Source organism: Arvicola amphibius, chromosome 7 (assembly GCF_903992535.2).
Source record: "Arvicola amphibius chromosome 7, mArvAmp1.2, whole genome shotgun sequence".
NCBI classification, from domain to species: Eukaryota; Metazoa; Chordata; class Mammalia; order Rodentia; family Cricetidae; genus Arvicola; species Arvicola amphibius.
This window is the reverse complement of record NC_052053.1, coordinates 134864213-134877283: the sequence shown is the minus strand read 5'-3', so window position 1 is coordinate 134877283 and position 13071 is coordinate 134864213.

Below are 13071 nucleotides of genomic sequence, written 5' to 3'. Positions count from 1 at the left end.
ATGATATCAAAGTAGTTCTTACAGGTACAGATGCAGCAACTCTATCATTTCTGTCCTAGAGTTTTCCGCGTGTCCTTGGGTGTGTCTTAAATGCCCCTACTCGTGATGTTCCCTCCTGGTGTTTCCTCATTAACTGTATAGCACAGTTGAGGGAGCTGTGTAAGACATTCTGTAAGGTCTCATTTTTCCACTGCCTCAGGCAAAGCAGATACCTGTTTTGCATTCAAAGTTACTTACAGTTTAGATGTTTGGAGAGATGCTAGAAAATAACTTTATATAAAAGAGCAAATCAAACACTCTAACCTCAGTTCCAAGTAAAGCTCATGCCAGCTGAGTGCCAGCAACCTTACAAAGGAGCCTTGACACCACTTGGCAACATACTCTGCTGACAATTCAGATGTCAGTTGCATAAATGCCACTTCCAACTCGATTGAGTGGATGGATATTAATAATATAGACAGCCTTTCCATATATGCAACTGCCTAACTTAGTCTCTCTACAAGGGTATTTAAACATTTCATTAGGCTTAGAAAGACAATGTCCCTCATGATCTCCAGGGTCAGCCCAAGTTGTAATGGAAAGTTGCTGCCCCCCTGCACGCCATCACTAAGTGTGCTGAAGACTGGGCTGACCCAAAGCACCTCTCCTGTAAGGGCTGGCAGAGCTTGGATTGCTTTCATTTTCTATCTAAAGAATCCATTGAAGCTTAGGCTAAACTCTGTTATTCATTGCAATTCAGCTACATCAAATAAACACTTGCAAAGCAATTGCTGTGTGTACTAAAGGGAAATAAGGAAATGGGATAAGAAAGTCACAGCCTCAGGAACTGAGGATGGGGAGAACAGAGAGAGTCTGACATCACAGATGATGCTTCAGTAACCTTGGAGGCTAAGTGGCCTTTCTCCTGGGAAAGCAAGACCAGAGCACCTAAGGCGAAAGTACAGGGACCTAAATAATGCTGTATTCGAGAGAAAAAAAATCTTATGCTTCTTAACTATGGATAACACTGAAGAAAACGGACCATTGGTTCTGTTCCATTCAGCTTTCGTCATGTTGGCACAGCCTGGAGTTTTCCCAGGAAAGAAAACCTCAAATGAGGAATTGCCTCCGTCAAATTGGCCTGTGGACCTGTCTGTGGGGCAATTTTTATTATTATTGATGATTGACATGGGAGGCCCAGCCCAGTGTGAGTGTCACTACCCCTGATCCAGTATCCTAGGTGCAGAAGGACAAAAGCTGAACAAGGCCTGAAGAGCAAACCAGTAACCATAAATTCCTCCATGGATTCTACTTCTGCCTCAGGTTCTCTTGGTGACAACTATAACCTGAAAGCTAAATAAACCCTTTCCTCCCCAGACTGCTTTTGGTCACCCTTTGTTACAGAAATAGAAAGCAAGCTAGAATAAATTATATGTGCAAATAAAGTCTAAAATGCAGCCGACAAAGAGGTTCCAGCCTTACGCACGGCATCTTACGTCCCCTTCAGGAAGCTCAGGCTTTCCCTTTGGGAGTGGAGAGCGGCTGAATGATTTGAAGCAGCAGGTGACTTCAGACTGGCTGACTCTCGGAAAGCAGCCCCAGGTAGAACACGGAAAATGGAAAAAGAAAAAGATGCTAGAATTTCAAGGAGGCCAATCAATGGCTAAGTCATCTCTAATGGGTGGCAGAGGGGTGTACCTGAAGCTCTCAGAGGTCAGGCAGGAGCTGAGGTTGAGCATATGGGGCACAGACTACAGAGTTTAGCAGTGAGGAGAGACAGCATAAACAATTCTGAGCTTGAAGAAGTCATGCCAAACCAGTACCTCTGGTGAGTTGACCGAACAAGGGCTGGAGCAGGAAAAAGGGCACTGAGAAGCTGGCTAAGATTAAACTGCGTTGCTTGCATTTCGTAAGTTTGGTGACACCAACTTTCACCATTAAATCAGGACCTAGTACAGGGAAGTGGGACCATGTCACCAAAACAGGGGTTTTACAGGTGCTGTCTCACAAAAGACGTCCTCTGGTGACCACATATATTGCTGTGGTCGTACAGCTTATGTCGGTCTCCATGCTGAGAACAAATACACAAACTAGATCTTTAAAGTTTTCAGAGAACAATACAACAACTAAAATTTGATGCTCCAAGGAGAAAAGAGATTCGGAGGTGGAAGTCAGGAGACCATGCTGCAATTTCCTTCAAAGCACCTGTTGAGTCGTAAATTGCATGAGACAGGCAGCAAAAGAAATCACCTACTTGGTGGCTTGCTTAGGGTTTCTGAGGGTGAGTGCCTTACCATCAGGGTGGGGCATGGCTGTGGCAGCAGAAAGGCAGCCTGGAGCACTTGATGAGAGCTTACAGTTAATCCTTCAGCAGGGGCAGAGAGAGTGAGAGGCAAGAAAAGGAGTGAGTGAGAGAAAGGGGCCTGGTAAGGGGAGGGAAGGAGAGAGAAAGAGAAAAGACAGAGACTGCTAAAAACCTTAAAGGTCATCCCAAGGTCACAATCTCCCTATCCTTCCTCAACAGTCCACCAAGAGAGAACCAAACATTCCTATACATGAGCCTATCTGGGTATTCACATTAACATTACCACAGGAAGAAAATTTAGAAGTATCATAGACCACAGGAAGCTAAGATACAAACAGAACTCAGTTCCAGGTGAGACCCACAAGGCCAAATGCCTTACACAAAGTTCAAGCAAATCAAAACTGAGGAGTGAACACCAATACTCATCTTTTGTTTGTTTTTGCTGCAATTTAAGACTCAGCAGGTGCTTTGAAGGAAACAGCAGCTCCCTGGCTTGGCTTCCTTCTGAGATTCCCTGTCTCCTTGGCCCATCAGGTTCTAGTTGTGGTAACTGTTCTTTGAAAACTTTAAGAACCGATGCTTACAGCTGCGTCCTTCCTTCCATAGCTCTGGGGACTCTGGCTGGCCGAGTGAAGGAATTAAGAAAAGACAAACACAAAGACACACAGAAGGAAAGCTGGCCTTGGGTGGTCTGGGCTCTCCAGGAAACCACAATACCCAGAAACAGAGTGTTTACTGTATAAAGTCGAACAGAAAGGCATGGTTATTACATGCAGATAGACAAGAAGGCCGAGTCTACAGATCATAGCCAGATCCTGGAGGCAGGTTTAACCTCAGAAGGAGCAGTCTCTGCAGGCAATGAAGATGGTGTGGGGGCCTATAGTCGACATTTCTGTGCACTCGGTACCCAGGAATCAGCTTTGCCATTTCCTCCTGAGCCTCCTGTGGGTTGTGGGAGGCCTTGCAGTTCCTCTGCTCCTGTGGCTTTGAGGTCCTTGACATGTCAGGGGCTATGTCAACAACGCACATTCGCTGAAGACATTACTCATTCAGGGTTTCCTCTGTTCCCTGTATGCACCTAGGAGAGACGAGAACCACCTCTCAGGGAGAACCTGTCAACAGCAGCCTCTGAAGTGTGCAGCCTGGCAGGCCAGCCAAGGTCACTGCACTCTGCATTAACATCACTGAGGATGTGTTTCAGCTCCCAGTTCAGTTTCCCTACTAGACGGTCCCATTCCTAGTGCCCCTTAGACAAGTGGGGAATCACTGGAGTAGCAAGCAGATAGCACAGCTGTGCAAAGTTCTACTGCAGGCAGGAGAAATAAGAATTCAGGACAAGAGCAAGACTTCCACTGGCCATAAAGGATGCCGTGGTGACTGAGTTTTAATTGCTATATTTTATTATCACCACTTTAATGCAGTATATTCCAAAAGCTCCTTCTCTAGAGATGCAAATAATGTCTACTATTCCTGCTAACGTTCCAAGGATGCCACTAAAATTCAATCTGGGGAAGCAAAGAGGCTATTAGTCTTCCTTTCAGAGCAACGGAGGAGAGTTTACAGCTTCAACTATGGGTAGCCTTAAAGCACTCACACTGGAAGGTGTGAGTGGCCTTAAAACAGATTGGAAGGTATGGGTAGCCTTAAAACAGTCACACTGGAAGGTGTGAGTGGCCTTAAAACAGTCACACTGATGCAAGAAGGACAGCTCCCCAATGGAGGTGGTGACCTCCCTAGTTCTTCAAGCCTTCATATTCTAGCTTCTCTCTGAGGCCACGTGCAATTAACGCAGAACTGCACACAACTGGTGGAGGGGAATGACTAGATTCTCAGGCAGGGGTCCATTATCTCCCAGCAGCTCCTCTGTAAGGGAGCATGAGCAGTCAACTAGCCCAATCATGATAATCTTTTGCGGGCATGCCCAGCCAAACCCCTGACAAAGGCAGCAGGTTTGGCTTGGAGAGTGATATTCCTGTTCAACACCCTCCCACTTCAATATCCGAAGTAGCGCGATGTCAAAGTCTACCTGCAATCATATTTCAGCACAGGTACAGTCAGACCTTGAGCCACAGTCAACACACAGCCCAGGTTTGCCAGTCAACTTCCGTGTAATCACGTGAACACGTGTCGGGTGTGGCTACTTCACCGAATGAGGTAGCCCTATATCTAATTTATATGCTTTTTCAAATAACAAATGTAACTTGTTAAATAGTATTCCATGCAGAGATAAGGTAAGCTGTCATGCCATGATGTTTGTCTTGCTTACCTAATGAAAACTAAGCAGATACAATCAATGTTCTTCTTGTCCATGATTTCTAAGGAAGGTTTGCAACAGGAACACATTTTTTTTTGAGGCTGAAGAGAGTGCTTTTGTTTGTCAGTCATGAATCTTTACAACAAGTTGATTGTTTTCTAGTCTTTGGGATATATAAAAGTAACATCCTGCAGACATACCCATCAAGGAAGGGCTCACATGGTTGAGAATTTAGAAAAGCTGAGGGAAGGACCAATGAGACATTCTGTTTTTCATCTCAGCACTAACTGACCTTACTTTACAAAGTAAACTAATTTTCAAACAAAGCTGGTTTATTATAGACCCTGGAGAGACTGCAAACATGAACTAGCATTATCAATAAAGTTTTAGCTACGTTATAAAATACTACATATTGGTGAATGATTTTTTTATTTACTAAATATTAATATTGGGGTAAAAGCATCCTTCAGAGTTAGTCTATACTCTCAGGAATTTGTCAATTGTATGAATGACTTCTCACTGTCAAGCAAATCTATAATAAAGTAAACATTTTATCTGGTTAGAAGAATTTTAAAAATAAAATGATGATTTAACATCTTTTCATGTTTGTATGGAATACTTCCTATAAAAATTCTGCTCTTTATCTTCTATGGGTTTATGTTCAGGTTCAGACATAATTAAGGCAAATAAAATTATGCAAACAAGTTACAAATAACTTAATTTCCTCATGTCGTGTCCATATTATAGAGAGTAGCCCAAGACTGAAGATGATAAACTAATTGAGTTGCACAGAGAACACTTTTGAGATATATTCCAAATAAGCTTTATATCAAAAAAATCTGTAATGATAAAAGCTACCTAGAAAAATTAATCCTACACACATGTATTTATTTATTTTCTTATAAGAAGGATTTATATTTTAAGATCAAATAAAGCAATAACATAAAAATATTGGTTAAAAAAGTCAGATGAGGAATGTCAAATCATACCAGAACCAAGGCTGACAGAATAACTCACCAAAGCAATGCATGATGAGAAATGAAAGCCACATGAGCACCCTTGGCTTAGTGTTCTGAAGAGGTAGCCTGGCCAGTTACAGAATTCAAGTAGTGTTACTGAGCTAGAATCTAGTTGCTTAGAAGAAAACACAACACACGTCGATTCACAGAACACCCTTGCTTCCCCTCCTGTCATCATGGAGAGGTCACCAGGCATTTAAAGGAAGGACATTACCAGCGAATAGACACAGTGACGGATTGTGTAGAGCTTACTACAAGCCAGCAGGTCAAATAGATGACATTCTTGGTCATTTTGGGGTGTGGATGTGTGACGCAGGACTGTGTGGTGGAGCAGAAGGGGCAGCAGAACAAGACAAATGCGTGTCCATGCTCTAGCTAGGCCACAGGCTGGATCTTTTGACTCGAAAAGCTGCTTTTATTCTAGGTTCTGCTTTTCTCTTCTGTGAGTCGTGGGGCTGGTCTCAAAGGCTGTTTCCAGCTCAGGGTCTCTATGCTTCTAAGCAAGGAACCGCATGATTTACTGCAAGCAGTCGTAAGAGCAGGGCGTCTTTCACTCTCGCTGTCTGCAAAGTCAGACTGAAACAATGACTCAAAGAGTTCCTTCTAGAATAAACTACGAACCTGTCTTCTCATCCCTCTGTGGGAAGCAGGGTTCTATTTTTGTCCCTTTGGTACGCGTAACTTTAAAAAGCTGGACCCACATCATACCTAACAATGAACAGAGCTTGCTATCATCGGTGCACAAGTACCTAGCAACTTTCCGCAGGTAGAGTGGGGATTTCTGCCCCCAAAGACTCTTCAGATTGACTTCACCAAGAAAGATGTTGAAAGAGAACCTGAAATGAGTATGCTAGCCATCTAGTAGTTTTTGATCACAAACCCTGTACAAACATCATTGGGGCATCATTGAAAACAGCAGCCAACAGACATGAGGCCAAGGACTCACCGATGACTCAAGGTCCTTTTTATCTGTCGGTAGAGTATGTCTTATATATTCATCAAATTCTTCAGTTTAATATAGTACTGTGTTTATTGACCTCCAGAAAATAGTGACTATATCTTAAAATTTAAGATTAAGGCTAAATCAAAAGTAAAAAAAATCTAATGATTTCGTTTGAAACATTTTACTGACATAGAAGGAACTAGACAGAGAGACTATTTTTGAAGATCGTCATTCTGAGTTCTCAGGAATTCCATCCCGTAGCCACCTTGCATTATTCTGAATTCCCAGGGATTTTAATCCTGCAACCATATTGCAATTATGTTTTAAATACTAGTAAATGGCAGAGTTCATGATGAGACCCATTTGTCTACAGGAGACCGCTGTCGAAATGCTTGCCTGCTCCGGGCGAAAAACTAAAGGCATGAGTAGATAGATGCATGTGATCGTGCTGGAATGGGAGAGCTTCCTTCCTCCTTCTCTCCCTCACTTGTTCTTTTCTCTCTACATAAATCTTGAATTGCTGTGAAAATCAAGTTAGTAATTGTACTTGCCATTATAAATCTTAACTAGTGGAAGTTTAGGGAAAAAAATGAATGTGCATCCTGCCAGTGCTGGCTAAATCCTAACATGCTGGTGCCCATCATCTGGAACCAATCTTGTACGAATAAAAGATAAAGGCCTAGGCCTCTTAGAAATGTGTCTGCCTCTTGCATACAGTGTATAATCTTGACTAAACTTTGGCAACCATGGGTTTTAAATGTATGAATTTATATATATATATCTCAAAATTTACATGAAAGGGAACTATTATACTTCGTAGTTTATGGTAGAGAATTTCACAGAGCAGCTGTGTAAGAGCGGTAAGAGAGTTGAGCAACCACTATCTTGTCAACCCTACGGTCATGCTTTGCCTGACCCTAGGCTTTGTGTGTCTCCTGCAAATGTCATAGCTGGATTTAAAATCAGTGACACTATTTGTGAGCGGAGGCATTTACTTACATGACAAATATTCTTTTTTATATTCCACTCATCTTTGTTTACACATATCTTTATTCTAGTTATCCTAGTCTATGTGCTTTATTTCCCATTTTTTTCCATTTAATTTTATTAATTTATTCTATGTTGGATGGATTGAGATTTTTTTTAATCCCCTCTATTGTTTGCAGTCATACACTCATTATTTTTTATATTTATGTTACTACCCCTTCTCATGGTTGTATATGCATGTGGTGTGTGTGTGTGTGTGTGTGTGTGTGTGTGTGTGTGTGTGTGTGTGTGGTGTCTGTGACTGTGTGTGTCTCTGTGTGTGTGCACCTATATAAGTGTCTGTATCTCCAGGCTTCCATGCATCATGGAGGTCAGAGAACAACCTGAGTGTTAGTTCTCACCTCCTGTGTTGTTTAGGACTAGCTCTTATGCTCACTTCTGTCTACACTAGGCTCTTCTCAATTAGATTGCTCAGCTTGTATTCTTCTAGAACCCAGCACCACCAGTCCATGAATAGCACAACCCACCATGGGCTGGACCCTTCCACATTTATCACTAATTAAGAAAATGCTTTAAAGCTGGGTCTCATGAAGGCATTTCCTCAACTGAGGCTCCTTCCTTTCTGATGCCTCTAGCTTGTCAAGTTGCCACACAAAGCCAGCCAGTAGAGAGTAAAGGTAGATCCTGTTAAGAAAGGGAAATAGAAAAGGTAATTATGGATGGAGGTATGGAACCCGAGAGTCAAATGGTGAAAGAAAGAAGAAATTAATAGGAGTGTGGTAATAGGGGGAAGAGACAGCTAAAATTAAGGCCCCTTTGAGGATTAGTATGGAAACCTAATTCAGCAGAAGCTTTCTAAAAGTTACACATATATGAAAACCATCTAAATGAAGCAGCCAAACAATGGGGGAGACAGAATCCCAACTGACCATCTCTTGTCACCAAATCAAACTTCCATACCAGGACTGGGTTACAGCTCATGAAGCTGCTGGTGAAAGGGGCCCCCACGGGAATACCTAAACAACACAGGCTGTTCCCAGCACTGTAGGCTGCTCTCTACAAGCTGACAGCAAGGCCCCACTGCTGCAAACAACACCTACACAACTCATTGAACACACTGAACCCAAGCTGATGCCTACGTAGAGTCTTTACCCCTATATCCTAGTGTCATTATTACAGGAAGGTACTCGGCCAGCTACCAAAAGGGAAGCATAAACAGCAAGCCAGTCACAAACCCTTTGATCCACAATGGTGTCTTGCCTCAAAGACATGCTACACAAACTTGTAGGAGTAATCAACCAATATCTAATTTAAGTGAGTGAGAACCTGTTCCATGAAATGAACCCTTTATCTGACACTGCTTGGGTAACCAGAGGCTAGATAGGCCAAAGACCTAGGGTAAAACCAAATACTACTGATAAACACAAAAACATAGTGATAAGCCCTAATGATATTTTATTGGACTTATAGATCAATATCTTGCTCAACCATCATGAGGGAACAAATACAGAAATCCATAGCTAGACATTATGTGGAGAATGAGAGACCTTGAAACACTCAACGTTGAATAGGATGTCTCCATCAAATCCCCTGGGGGCTCAGGAAATCCTGAGAAGAGGAAAGAGCTGAAGGAGTGATAGAGCCAGAGGGCATGGAGAACACCACGAAAACAAGGCCTTCTAAGTCAGCATCATCAAAGCTCAGATGAACTAACGGAGAGTCAGGCGGCATGCTGGTCTCCACCAAATCCTCTAGGCATCTGTTATTTCTTCCATGTTAGTGTTTTTATGGGATTCCTGGGTGTGCAAATGAGTGCATTTCTGATTCTTGTGTCTTGTCTTTGTCTCGTTTTCTGTTTGTCTTGTCCAACTCCAGTGTGATAGTTTTTGTTTTATCTTATTATGTTTTATTTGGTTATATTGTGTTGTTATCTGTTAGAATCTTTTCTAATCTCTTCTTTTCTAATGAGAGATGGAAAGATAGGAGGGGAAATGGAAATAAACTAAGTGGAATAGAGGGAGGGGAAATTGTAGTCAGGATATATATTATATGAGAAAAGAATATATTTTCAATAAAAACAGAAAAAGTCTCCAGTATTCTTAGCCTTCAGTACAGCACAAATGACAATTGTTTTGACATTCCATCTTGTGCGCTCAGGATGGTCCTTATCAATAAAACCAACCCCAACAAATACTGGTGAGGATGTAGGAAGATAAGCCCCCTTATACACTGCTGATGGGAATTTAAAGTGGGGTATAGCTATTATGGAAGGTACTTTAGAGGGGCCTCAAAAACTAAAGGTAGACTTACCCTATGATCAGCTGTGTTCTCTTGGGCATATATTCTAAAGGACTCTAAATCCGACTAGAGATCTACTTGTACATCCATGTTTACTGCTGCACTGTTAACCACAAAAAAAGAACAAGCCTAGACTTTCCACTAACACAAATTTTTAAAGAAAATGTGGTTTGTGTAAACCATAGAGGTTTACTCATCACTGAAGAAAAATTAAACCCTGATATTTCAGAAAAATAAATGTTATTGAAAAGCATTATGTTAAGTGAAATTGCTATGACCCGGGAAAACAAATATATGTGCTTCTCTTTTCCTCATATGTTGGATCTAGTTTTGAGTGTGCGTGCGTGTGTGTGTGTGTGTGTGTGTGTGTGTGTGAGTGAGAGAGAGAGAGAGAGAGAGAGAGAGAGAGAGAGAGAGAGAGAGAGAGAGGAAGAGAGAGAGAGTAATAGAGTAAGAAATAAGCCATGTAAAGACGGAATATACACAGAGAGTCTGGATGTCCAGTGAACTCTGACGAAGTGCCAGAGGTTGAACATGTTAGTCTGTGTGGCGAGAATCCCTATAACAGCTACTCTGCTACATGTAGCCACAGACTTTGTGCAAATGAGCAGACTTTGCTGTGTTCCAACGTGACGTTCTGTTGTTGTTCTGCAATGGCAAGCTGCAGCTGAATTTTACTTGGGGAGTGCACCTTACTAACACCTGGCTTACCACACTTGGCAATTAAATATGTAATAAATATGTCAAGGTCTCTACTAACTGATATAATAATTTATTCCAAAAAAACTTATTCCACTTGTAATGTTTGTGTCTCACTTTTTGTAAAAGCAGGAATTGTAGTTTCTAGGCAGTATTTCTGTTTAAATAAAAATGAAACTTGAAAAAAACTATAGAGAAAGCAATCTGGTGAAATACAAAGAAAAAATTTACTGTACCTATATTTTAGGATTTTATTTTAAATTTTTAATTATATATACACATATACATATATGTGCATATACAAATATACACGTGTATATATGTATACACATAGGGTTGTGCACGTTAGTGCAGGTGGAGCGTCTGGAGCTAGAGTTTCAGACAGATGTAAGGCTCCCAACACTATTACTAAGAACCAAACTCAGGTCCTCCGTAACAAGAGCACATACTCTCAACTGCTGAACTATTTCTCAGTCCCTCGAGATTTTTTCTAATGGTACAAATTATAAATAAATATATGTTGTGCCTGTGAGATTGTTCCTGAGGACAGCTGTTTGCTGTGCCATTATGACAATCTGAGTTGGATCTCCGGAAACCAAGATGAAACAAGAGAGTGACCCTAAAAAGTTGTTTTCTGACATATATCTGAGCTCTCTGGCATGGTGTGTCTGCACACACACATACACATACGTGCAATATGTAATAAATAAGATAAAATTTAAAATTATATATATGTATGAAATATTAATGTAAAATATTAATACTTATTCTCATTATAATATGTGCAAGCAATTGAATTTCTAAGGGTAGTCAGTACTAACTGGCTTAATCTATACAGGTTAATTTAGCACAAACATGTACATACCTATGTAGATTAAAATGGGTAAGAAAATACATTTTAAAACCATATTCAAGATAAAGGGGGAATTGGAGCTGGATAAAAGGCTCATTTGTTAAGAACACTTGCTGCTCTTGCAAGGGGCCCGAGTTCAGTTCCCAGTACCTATACTGGTGACTCAAAACTGTCTATAACTCCAGCTCAAGGGGATCTGATGTCCTCTTTTGGCCCCTGAAAGCACCTGTATTCCTATGTACAATCTGCACACAGATCCATACACATAGACACAATTAAAAGTAAAATCAATTTTTAAAAGATGATAAAGGGGAAAAGTCATAAATACCATAAAAGTGAAATGAGATTTAAACAAACCCAGCAGATAGCTATTAAGAAAATCCTGATTTCATAGTTAATAAATAAAAAGTTTTAGAGCTAGGAATGACACAGCACTGATGGTGTGGAAAATCCAGTTATCAAGGAGATAACACAAGAGGATGTAAGATGAGTCATTTTCCAATGATACTAAGTTTAGCAAAGAGAAAAATACTACTAAAACTGCTTGTCGGCAGAAGAAACCCATCACAGTTCGACGGACGACATTAAAACAATGCAGAAACATGGTGTTAAGAAAACCGACAGAGGCAGAGATGCTCCCTAGGCTCACGTCTTCCTTCGCCTCTGACATGGTATGAGTCAGCATAGACTAAGAAAGAGGACATTCCTGAGCAAGTCAGCGTTTGAGAAAGCAATGGGATGCTCTTGTTTTAAAAGTGGCCTTCCTCCACCTTTTTTTTACCACTTCCCGATCTTCAGGCCCCGAGACGCTGCAGTAACAAGGCACACTGTACACCCTTCTAGGTACTTAGAAGGCTCCATCACATATGCGTTACTTGGGGACCACGAGCCAATTTCATGTCAAAGATGTTGTCCCCTGAGAACCAGCGCTTCCAACTCCTTCCATCCCCTTGAGAGACACTGGGTTTAAGGGCGTTCTACTCACATCCACGAATGCTTCAGTGAGCAAGGGCGGAGCAGTGGCAATGGAAGACGTAGTTGAGGAACACAGAGAAGGAGATGGGAGTGGGTTAGCTTGCTTTTGCTCTGTTTCTTCCCATCTTCAGTCAAACCAACGTTGCCTAGAAAGCCCAGAAACATGAAAAGAAGAAAGAGCGAGTATTCAAACTCCTTCAGCCTCAGTACTGAAATGTTGGGAAATACGGCTAAAAGATTAGGAAAACATACAACAAACAAAAATTAAAGTACTCAGACTTGCTCTCATAATTGATTGAGTTAAAGCTCTGTCCTCAAAAGGACAAAGATGAACTGCCAATCAAAATCCTCTGCTCTCCAAGGTCAGTCTGCATTACAAATGCAATACTCCATTCTCAGGCTGTTTTGATGAGGTCATGAAATTGTTTCAGTTTCTAGATCTCAAGCCAGTCTTGACTTAAGACTTCAAGCATAAGAATTGTGCCCTATAGCTGTAGGAACAGAATAACCTCTACTCTCGAATTATCTCACCATCTCACCGTCACGAACCGTTCTGTCCTTACTTGAACACAGTAACTTTGAGGTGACTTCCCAGATTAATCGATGCCCTCCCCCGCCCACACATTGTGTTTTGAATGGAGCTAGGGAGGTGCAGATGAACAGGGGAAGGTTGTTTCTCAGGGCTGAAGATGCTGGCATGACTCATCCGACCTGAACAAACCCTGTAGTGAATTCTGACAAAGAGAGATGAGTCATATC